The following is a 12,649-nucleotide window of genomic DNA, read 5'->3' as shown; positions in this document are numbered from 1 at the left end:
TGATGTTTATGATATATAATATGATCGTTCAGACATGCATGTATTGTTTGATACTCCATTCCAATATCTTTCATAATGTCAGATAATTCTCGGTATGAGTGAGGTAGAATGTTTGATGGTGGTAACAAACACTCACTTATCAACCTATGACAAAAAATATAATTACTTAATTTAAAGAATATTAATTGCTACACAAACCCAATGTCAATTGTAAGGGAACTACAAGTAAAATAATGAAAGACGATGGCATACCTTAACATACATGTCATTTCTACGTTGGGTAAACCATTCATAACCTTCAAGTTCACCAATAGCAATACAGTGGCAAGAAGAGTTGTTTTGGAGCCTTTATATACGGACTGTTGTGCCTTCTCAAGTAAAGGTACATCAAGCTCTGTATCATCATCATCATCATCATCTTGATCATCATGATCTTCATCATCTTGGTCTTCTTCCATGGTATCATTACCTTCTACTTCAATATTCACACCTCCATGTTCCCTCGTTTGGAAATCCACATTCTTCGAATTGTCATGGTCCATAACATGAAACTCAGAGATTTTGACCTATATAAAAATGATGACCTTATATTAACCATGACCACAATGTCATCATCAAATCATGTCTTATGTAATTTATAAAATATTAAAATACATACCAATGGGTGATACTCATTTCCCCCTTCAATGTGACCATTTTGCCTACAATGTTGCTCAGTTGTTGTGATTAGATATCTTCGAGTCTTTAAGCCCTTACACATTTTGCAAGAACAATAACATTTTCCATCACCTTTTTTTTAAATTTAGACCACATTCAAGCAATTGTCCCCCTATTTCTTTGTGCGTTGATATCGTCAGACATGGTCTATCTTGAATAGAATGACTCGTTGGTGGAAGAAGGATGATTTGTTTGCAACCTGCAGATGGAGTAGTAAGAGGAAGACACATATAAAAAGGAGTTAGGTCTCTGAACTAAGTAGGAGTTAGGACATGCTGGAGTGGGGTCAACCCAAGATATTTTGGAATCTTGAAGAACTTGGTAAAGGGTATCTGGAAAGGTGAAAATAAACAAGTATTTTTACAGCTACAAAGGAGGAATCGAGATCATTATAAATAATGAAGAACAAACTTAAATCCATACAACTTCACCTCTATTTACAATTTGACCTTTCTGCAATTTAAATATGACAACATACAAAATTTCCAATCACATTTTCACTTAAAAAAGAACACCAAATGTACCTTTGCTACAATATCTTCTTCAAATTCTTCGCTATCAGATTCTTCAGAACTGCAAGCTCCTATGCAAAAAAAGATGAGATGTATTAAGTAATTTTTGATCGGCAATATTTAAACAAATACACTATCAAAAAAATAATTTATGAAATTCAATTGCTTTAATATGTACTAAAGACTTGGCAAGATGTTCCCAAGTCTATCTATAGAATGCCTATCTGCATGGTTGTTTGCAAATAGTCTAGTATGGTGCCACTTTTGAACAACAACAAATGTCACTAGGGCTAGTAATTCAGCTGAAGAGATGCACAAGCCTATTGACACCACATAACTTTTAGTTCATATAGCATTCAGCTGTCTTCTTTAACAAAATCCAAAGAGAATACAAACAAACGAATGAGCCGTGTCTATCTCAATTAAATAGCAAGTACTATAGTGAGTATTAGGAAATTGACCTTGCGAGTAGCATCCTATTCATAAAGTATTAGGAAAGTGACCTGGCTGATTAGTTTAACATAGATTGGTGAACAAAAAATTCGCAATAAAAATCTATTTTTTTCCACACTTGTTCAAACTATATAATGAAATGACAAAAAATGAATTGTATACGAGTCACTCCAAACCCTTAGCTTTTAATATGCTTCATAGATGAGATTGCATTATATGGTTTGAACAAGATGTGGAAAAAAATCAAATGACATAGATATAAGCATTCTCACACCATGAGTGAAGCAACAATTGCATAAAGCTTTATTGCAAAAAAAATGTCAATATTATTTACATTGTACATACTTGTTTATATAATGCTTCAATTCCTAAACTAAGAAACTATAGCTAGTGTTCTAACCATGCATAAAAATAAAATTATAATGCAAATGTATGAAATTATATGCATAACTACTCCTATACTAGTTTATAATACTAGATTATAATACAAAAAATCCTCATCTGAGATTTAGAATACTACTTTGATGATAAGCTCGAGGCTTTTGTGACCTACACCAACACACAAGCTGATGGAATAAGATGGTTAAATAATAAGGAGAAGAAAGAGGATCAAAAGTTGAGAGTTACTAACTCAAAAAACTTAAAAATGATCCCCTTGAGGTATTCTTTGAGGGACTCTCATGCACATTAAAAACTACACATGCACCCATATAGGTAAAACTTCAAAAGATGAAAATAAAAAGCTTGCATGCAGTTTGGCAAGCACTACTCCATGTCAAAACTGTTAGTTAAATGGCACAATTCCCATCAAAACATGAAAAATTACCTACTAATTATTAAGAAGCAACACTTTGAGAACAAAACTCAAGGGGCATATGGGAAAGTGATGAGAGGATTTCCATTACTAAGGGAAGCCGACTCTTTTTTCTTATCCATATTGGATATAGCAGATGAGATCTAACTTTAGGATATGTCCTAAGGATTTCTACTTCTCATCCACTGCAGAAAAGTATGTCTGATAGTAACAATGTATGTCATTTTGTAAGCCAATAGAATTGCTAGAAGTCTTCACAATCTACTCCTTCCATGCTACAAGGCTTTTGAATGATCTCTTTCAATGCCTTATCAATGGCTTCTCTTGCCTATTTTCCCTTGGATAGTTAAAAGCCTGATGGTGAGTGGAAGATACAAAACTCTACTATTGCTACTCTAATAAAAAGGTTAAGAAATGACGCCCACAACCATTTGTTGTCTGTTTCATAATCCTAAATATAATTAAAATTGGTTCATACAAACTTCCATTGTATTTACCTATTTTCAATGGTCCAATTTTGAAAAAGCTGCACTTAGTTTGATTGAGAAGTTCAAGAGGTCATAAAGTGTTTTAAGCACTTTCTAACTCTCCAGCACACATCACAACCTCTCAGGCACTATTTCTCACCCTACTATACTGATGCCCACCAAGATCTTTCTTACAGTACTTTATGTTGCATCGTGTCTATATATATTCTATCTGCACATATTGAAATATAAAAACAAAAACAACGACAATGAAAATAATTGGATGACACACAGAAGAAAAAGGCCTGATTTGGGGAAGACTCTCTGACAGTAGACAACTGAATACAGTTGGGCTTTATTAGCTCCTGCCTGGCCAAGGAAGAATTTACAAACAGTCTATACAAAAGCATGAGCAGAGAGTTAAAGAAGATTTTCTAGGCAAACAAAACAACATCCTTTCATTTTAAGATGATATATAAAGGAATTCTTCCAGAGAGGGGCCAACTTGGTTCATTTTGAGTTTTTTGGGTTTAACCCATAGGCATTACTACACCAAACTAGATCTCAAATAACCTTTATATAAGACCCAGATCTAGGGACTATGAGTGCCAAACTGATAACTTAGCTTTTTGTACAATCAAATCAACATATTAAAGACATAAAGCCATTTGTACAAGGGTGATATTTCCTCAAGTTTTCTTTGTTGCCAAATTCCTTTAGATAAAGATAGCTGTTGTAAATAAGTGGATAGATTCACCCCAGAATCTCTCCTATGGAATTCCTTCTCAATTTTGGAAGGATAATTTCACAAATATTGTAATGTAAACTTCTAAAATTAGTTCATCCAGACACAAAACCAACAAATGTCTGCCAAATCTTATGAGAGAGAACCAAAAAAAATGATCAAGAAATTGAAGTGGGTTATAGGATCAAACATTTCACATACATTTCCATGTAATTATTGGTCTAAAAGGTTGAGCCCTATCTTCCTTATGAGAGTATTTTTGGTTTGGATAATAGTTTATCAAGCAAAAAAGCTATGTTGTGGACTGAATCCTTTGGTAGATACATATCTGAATTAGAGAAGATTATAGTGCCGGGTTTTATTATAAATGCTTTTTTTGTGATTTGACTTCCATACCCTTGAATCTTGATCTTAATGTTTTGTTTTAATTTGTATTTTGATTATGTAGGTATAATGGGAGAGAATTGGGGTATGTATAATTTCTTTTCTTCCTCGTAAAATTGAGCTTCAAATGAGGTTCAGGGTTGGACCCAATATCCATTTGCATTGGATTTTCTGTAAGGTTTACAGTTTTGGTAGGTTTGAATTGCATTTTGAATGGGTGTCATGGGTGGTGGAGGCATTGCTCTATTCCAGCATTGCTTCAAAAATCTAGAGGTGAGTCCAATTAGATTGGATTTGCTGAAATTTTTTAACATTCTAGTTGATTGGAAAATTATTTTATTCTTTTAGTTGTCATCTTTTCTTAGTTTTCAATCTTATCCTTATTAGACCTGGTTTGTTACTCTTGTTAATTGAGACTTTCACTCCTTTATTAATATTGAATCTCTAGCTAAACATTTGTGTGTCATTACATTTTGCAATACCCCTGTCCCCGAGATGTTTTGCATATCCAGGTATTATATCAATCCTGGCCATGCATCCACATGGAATTTCATTTTAAGCCATTAAAATCTCTATATTCAATGATATACTCCTCTCTAATTAGTTTCTAAGAAAATAGATACTAACAATATAATTACGCCATGGGATTTATACTTCTATTAAATACATAAATTCTAAAATCTTTGAACTTAGGAAAATTTGACATATCTATCTATGAAGTCTTCAAAGATAACTGAAAATATAATGACTTTATCTTTGATGCCTTCACGGATCACAAAAAGTGAATTTTTTTTTGAAGCCCTTGAAGATTACTGAAAATATTGTAAATTAATCTATGAATCCTTCAAAGATCAGTCAAAAATAATTGTAAATTTTGATCTATGAAGCCTTCAAACATGACTGGGATCTCAATACCGAAGAACAATGTGGTTGCATCACAGATCATCTGCTGTAAAAAAAAAACATGTTAACAAGGTTATAGTATTATATTAGTTCATGTTAAGGGTTCCAATATCTATCTTCATAAGTCACACAATATGATCATATCCCCCTTATTTCATTAATTTTCTATATCCATTAGGAATGATTTTTGAATTTTTATGTGCATTGATGAATTTTTTTGTGCATTGACTCTTTTCTAACAAAATGATTATGTTGAGAAATCTTTTCTAACAGTGCCTTATCAACCATGAACATGGTTGTGAGGTAATATGTTTGGTGTCCAACCTCAACAAAAATTGGTTTCGTAGAATAAGAGCATAGCATAATTTCATAAGCTATGTCAGCTTCTTCCCCTGCATGCTCCAAGAGGATTGAAAATTATATTTGGAAAATAAATGTTGATGGAAGTCCTCATTAATTATAATCCACCTTTTCCTATTCTATTTAGAATAATATTAACTCTGTTAGATCTAATCTGTTAGCATATCAAATAAGATTTGGGGACATTACATTGTCATAGAGGAGTGAATCTAAGTAAGCAAAAGAGTAAAACTACACTAGCAACCAAAGTAGGTCATTGAGTTACAAGTTCAATCACAAGAAGTAACTCATGGATAGATGAATGAAAGGGGGTATTTGTTTGGATGATAATAGCTCACAGAGATCACAAATCAGACTTCACAATCCATCAAGCTTGAGTTCCCTTCTAACATCTCAATGTATCATACCTTGAATACATAGGATTAGCAACATGTAGATCAGCAAAATGGAGCAATTCCAATTGACAGATGAATATGTTTAAGTTCATTTCCATCATCTTGGTGTATTAGACCCTTGATGTACAGCAATATCAACTCATTGATCACGACATATGCTTGTATTTTTGTGAATTGACTATTTATTATTTATTCAATATTTTTAGGCATCTGTTCCAATTAATTTTGTAGTTCCAATATCTCTATTCTTCTGCATTACTATTTTCTATCTTATTTTTCATTCTATGATTTGTTTCAATACATACATAGACTATTTTCTTAAGATTTCTTCCTTTTGTCTATTTCTTATAGGTAGCCTAAAAGTGGGTATTATAATGGGCTCAGATTCTAATCTGCCAGTCATGGCAGCTGCTGCAAAAATTCTCAAATCATTTAGTGTCTCATATGAGGTTAGTTTTTGAAGACTATTTGAATTGCACACAATTTCCTGAAGAATAATTTTAAGAAATTCTTAAGTGAATGGAATGTAACAATATTTGGTACCACACATTTTGATAAGATATTTGAATTCTGGTTGTGTTGCAGATAACCATTGAATCTGCTCATTGAACACCTCATGGAATGGCTGAATATGCTAAAGAGGCCCATGGAAATGGAATCAAAATTCAATTCTTAGGTGGGTACACTATTCAACTGTAAAGATTAATTTTCATATACTATTAAATCAAAAAACTCAAATTTCAAAAGTTAAATCTCTTTGCTATGTTTTGCTTTAGCACTACTTAAGCTCCATAGCATCAACTCAATGAATATGAATTTTTTAAAGAAATAATGAAATTTAAAAAATTGGGTATATGAAAGATGCATTAGCATTTCAAACACCTGAAGTATTGATAGTAGGGAGTTCATTTCATCTAGTGATGAACCTTTAACTGGGACACCAAGAACAGTAAATGTAGTCATCGAAGCTATCATACCTGTGTTATAATTTAATTGTTTCATTAATAAAGATTCAAGAACCTATCAAACATTTTGTTTCTTTTTAGAGATGTGAACCACAAATGACTTTATACATTATTATTTCATTCATTAGAGGTTCACTCACCAGGCAGGGGTGCTGCTCCACCTGCACTTGCTTTTATGACACTGCAAACATAATCATCAAATCTAGCTATTTCCATTCATGCAATGCATCAACAATCAAAGCATTGATGCCAAGGAGGCTCGTTGTTGGATGGAATAGACTCCTTGCCATTAATTTTTTAGGTGTTTGAAATGCCATTTCATTTTTCATGTACCAAATTTTCTATTTTAAAAACTTAACACATAATATTTCATATTCATTGAGTTGACGTTATGTGGCCTATGTGGTGCTAAAGAAAAACATACCTAAAATATTTGATACAAGAGTTTCTGGATTTAGTTGTATAGGGAAACTCATCCCTTCACTTGAATAGTTTAACCCATCTAACAATTAAATACTAAAAACATAACCTTCAAATATAACTACTATCATTTGTTCCATATATCAATTATCAAAACATTAATCCCCAGTGGGCATCTCAATTGTTTAGGCCAAAAACCTAGATGATTGAAAAAGTGACTCAATGGGTTTCAAACCTTTCCTTTTTAGCTAGAATCAGTGCCCATTCATAGAAATATCTAGGAAACAAAAGGATTTATGTGTTTTATGAAGAATTTTGTAGATACTATAGTCACGACTCCAAGACTCCATAAATGTCCAAAATGATATAGGAGATATTTTTGTTCTTCTCAACCATACATGAGCCTAGAAGAGTTAGCAAAGTTTATGCAGCAGGTTGATTAAGCGAATTGGGTGCTCATACATAGGAAAGTATCAATAGGAAATGAAGCGTGATATACATGTGGCAGAAATTGCTAAAGAGATTGCAGAGAAAAACTTTGTTCAAAATGACCTAATGGGTGCCATGGCTAAGATTGAGCAAAAAATGGTAGAAAAACATGATAAGCACCTTGATTCCTTGCCTCTTCCTCGATTTCTACCTCTTCTCCTAAATTTCTTGTGCAACTCCCCTGCGCACGCTCCGTAGAATCTTTGAAACTAGCGAAGACGAGAAAGATTCTATTGACCTCATTGCCCAAGCATATTCACATCCAAATTGACATGCACATGCCCTACGAGTGATATACCTCCCACCCTCTGTGCTAATCTACTGCCTCCCAACTTAACAGAACAATGAAATGGGCGAGCGTTAAACCCTTATTTAACAAAACAATGAAATGGGTGGGTGCAATGCCCTTTTTCATTTTGTCATGTTCAACTAAGTGTTGGTCGAAATTTCAACCAACACAGGCATGGATTTTTAAAAAAGAGATTTTCCTTCCATATTGTGACCAATCTAAAATGTTTTAATAAATGGTTGCAAATTTTGGTGGCAAAATCACCTCAAATGTACTAGTGTTAGGATTAGAGCTAGGGTTACAATTCATTTTTTTTGAAAGTTAGGATTCAATTTAGTTTATAATTGGAGTTAAGTCTCAATTTAGTTTAGGATAATATATAAAGAGATCTCAATTTTCACCATCTTTCATCATATGTGGAGCCTTTATTATTTAAAATTAAAATTAATCTATTGCCCAAATTTTTCATTGGTCAAATTAAATAATTAATTAATCTATTGCACATTTCAATTTGTTTTAGCTAATAATTGATTTTATTATATTTTTGTTGTTTTTTTAATTGGGTAAATAGTACTAACTAATTTTTTAAATAATATTTATTCAATATATATGAAATCGAATCAATATATAATATTTATATATTTTATTTAACTATGTACTACCAATTTTTTTAACAAATCAATTTATAATACTTTTGAATAAAATTTAATTATCAATTTTCATTAAAATAAAAAATTTAATGAAATAACTTGCACTCTATATAATTTTAATAATAATTTTTTTAAAAATAAAAATATATAAATCATAATGAAATGATAAATTAATTTTGTTTCAAATTATATTGAATTTGGATGCCAATAACTTATAGCCTTACTAATAATTTATAAAGTAATAAATATTTTAAAAATATCAAAAATGATATTTTGTTAATTAAAAATGAATATTTAAAAATAATAATATATTATTATTATAAATATGAAAAAACTATTCTCATAGCCTTACTTTATTTATTTTTAATTTGACAAATGTGACCAATTAAAAATATTAGAAACATCTTACATTTTTAAAAAAAATTATATTAATTGTTTGAATATTTTTGTAGGCTTTGTGAAAATAAGATACATTTCTAATATTAAGATAGAAAAGAATGTAGAAACATTTCAATTGAAAAGGAGAAAATATTATATATACATATATTCCATCTCCTTCCTCGTATTCTTAAGAAAATTTAAAACATCATCTCCTTCATCTCCTTCACTCACCATTATCTTTTGAGGTTGTCTCACCTGTCCTGTAATCTGTGTTTTCATCCAAAAGAATTCTCTTTATTTTTTAATTAAAAAATCAGTTATGGAATATGAAATTTGTAGATTCATTTTAAATAAATATGCATGCAATCATTTTAACACTAATAATTCATTGTATGAGTGAAATTTTTTGTGTAGCTTTGGTAGAGGTCAACCTAGGCATCAAAGAACAGGAGATATTCATTCTAATCAAATGGAAATGAGAATATAATTAATAATACATAGATAATATAATAATAAAATAGTTCAAAATTTAAAAAAAAATAAAAATAAATATTATTTGACTTCTAATGATAAAAAAAATACTTTTTATTTTTACTGATTGAAAACATTAAATTTCTTAAACATCACACACTAATAAAGAAATTAAGTTTGGAGAAATAAGTCAACTTTGACCATTTAACACTTTTTACCTAGGATGCATGATTTTTAAATCATTCGTTATTTGTTCTATTTTAAAATGCTATTTAATAATTTAATTTAAAATATTTTATTTATATTAATCGAAACATGTTATTTTTAAAACATTCTATATATGATACATTATATTTTGTGAAAACATCAATCTTTGATTAATTATTATTTTATAATGAAGAAAGTAAAATTGATGAATCAAATAATTAAGAAAGAACAAATTCCTTAACAAATTCAAAAATTTCCATTTATTCATTTATCATATCTATTTTATTCAACAAAATATATGATTATAAAGTGTTTTTGATATACATGATTTAAAGAAAGATATACTTGTAACTTACCAGTCTAATATCTTGTCTGCAATAGTAAAAAGTGGGCAACCAAATACTATAGCTTCTTGATACAAATCAATGATAAAAAAATCATTCACTTTCTCATTTTATTTAACTAAATGTGATAACACATATTGAAATTCTAAGATGAAGTTATTGCTCAACCATCTTCTCTCAAAATCTTAAAATGATCCATCATTAAAGGTTTGTGGTAAATAATTAAAGTCTTAGTACATAATAAAAGCCAATGGATATCCCTAAGACATGTTACTAGTTGTTCCTTTGTTAACTAGGTAAGACATGTTACTAGAGGTTCCATATGGTATCAAGGCTTTTTGTGGCCTTGGTGTTTGCTTCTTAGATTGGATGTGGACTTATCTTTATCCCTGCACAAGTAAATTTTCTTGATTGTAAGGTCCTTGATTTCTCCTTTGGGGAAGGACCTATACTTTGTAATAATTTACCTGACACGCTGACTTGTGGTCTTGTTCACTGTATAAATTTGAGATGTAGATCCAGAAAAGGTAGAATGAAGTAGATAGAAGGGAAAAAAAATAAGATTTAGTTATGTAGACCCAAGCTCATAAGCTTGTAGGGCAAGCCTTATGCTTGGCATGTTAATGGAAAGGTTGTATCACATTTCTTCATTGGAATGAACTCTATAATTTCTTGTGGTTTCTCCCACATATTGTCTTCTACATGTAACTCTCAATGAGAGTAGCTTAGGATTCCCTTATTTGGGCTTCCTAGCCTTGCAACACGTAATATCTAATCTAATGCATACCATGACATTTTTAAATGTTAATATATTCAAGTTAACATCAATAAAAATACCATATTTGATTAAATCACCATCAAACATGTGTTCCAAGACATCTACAGAGGTATACCGATAATCTCCCACTTTGTTGTTAATGGAAACACCAAACAACAATGGAAACACCAAGATCATAATAAAACAATTCAAGATTATCAATTATCACCAATACCAATTTTTTTAATCAAAGCAATAACTGATACAATTGATTTCTTCCCATGAGATGATCCTAACATTTGATCCAACATTTGAAAAACATAATTATTTTTTATGTCATGATTGCCTCTTTGAATTTTATAGTATATTAGCATTTTAAAGAGGATGTGTTGACAAAGCGAGTGACTCATACAAATCTTCTCATACAGTGTTTCCACTGACAATGAAGAAGCTTGTGAAGACAACTCGTGGACATCCTCCCTAATAAATAAATTGGGTTTGGATGTTTTTTTTTTTTTTTTTTTTTAACATTTGAAATGTACACACTATGATGAATTAAGTGAATTGGCATTGAGAATGTTCTTTTCGTACATATTGACATTCTTATTATATTATAGTAAGATATTTCTCCACTATTTGTTTTATCATATAAATGATAGAATAATAGCATCAATCAATATCCATTATTTTAATTTACAAGTGATTCTTGAAAAATCTAAGTCAATCCTTGACATTGCAAACGTGTGCTTCTACACAATGAAAAGTATATGTCTATCAATATCTTTATAGCTTATTTGCAATATCATGTGTAATATATGTTCTTTCATTGTCTCAAAGACTATGGTAATATTGTAAATTATTTAAATTGCATGTATGAAGATATCTCAAAGACTATGGCAATTTTAACCTAAATATTAGTACATACAGTGTTGTTATTCCACCCATAATAGATGAACTCTATAAGACCAAGCTCCTAAGCTATATGAAATATATGAAATAGTTACTTTGTACAGGACAAGAGTGAACATCTATTATACAATTGCATAATCTTGTTACTATATTCAATATATTGCATATTTACGATGGATAGGAGGATGGAAGCCCAAGTTTGTGGTTGTGTGCTCTTGATATTCTTAGTTCAATTTTATTTGAATAGAAATATAAGTAGCATGAGATTTCATTTTAAGTTTTACATTGAGTTTTTTGCTAATTTGTTATCAAATATTTTATATGTGCCCCATTCTATCTTAAATATGCTTCATGGCTAATTTATTTGAAGTAATTGGCAGTGTCATAAGAAACATTGGTCTACTTAAATATCAATACAACATCTTCTCCTTCAATCTTTGTATACTACAACTTAAATGTTACAACATTCTTTGTAATGTTATTTAATCACAAAAAGCAAATGAAATGGGAAACTTAAAAAGATCTTTGGGATATATTACTGAAAATAAAACATGAAACTACATGAAACTGTCCATATTTGGAGTTGTCTTTTGTGCAAAGGTAAAATTCTCAAATATATCTACATTTAGATTTGATTAGTAAAATCATTAAAACTAGATTCCCCCAATTCTAACATTTTAATGGATCTCACCAAGAGGACTCTGTGGGGTTCAACAATCAATTGTTCGGTAAATATATTTTTTGTTATACAATTACACACAATTATAATCTTATTAACATCAAAACTTATGTTTCAACATTCAATTTATGGTTCCCAACAATTGGTGTATCTAAGATTCAATGACAATATTCTTTTGAGCTTGGACCCAAATATAATCTTCTAGGAGAACTAGACCACTCATTCTTAGAGTACATGACCAATTCACCTTCTATTTTGAAACACATGTTCTATAATTTAATGAACTAAAAAAGTAATGTTGTGAAATTTACTTTGGACAAGGGACAAAAAATATGCAG

Source organism: Cupressus sempervirens, chromosome 1 (assembly GCF_028749045.1).
Source record: "Cupressus sempervirens isolate cs-2001-9-10 chromosome 1, ASM2874904v1, whole genome shotgun sequence".
In the NCBI taxonomy this organism is placed as follows: domain Eukaryota; kingdom Viridiplantae; phylum Streptophyta; class Pinopsida; order Cupressales; family Cupressaceae; genus Cupressus; species Cupressus sempervirens.
The sequence above is the reverse complement of the archived record's forward strand: the minus strand, read 5'-3'. Positions refer to the sequence as shown.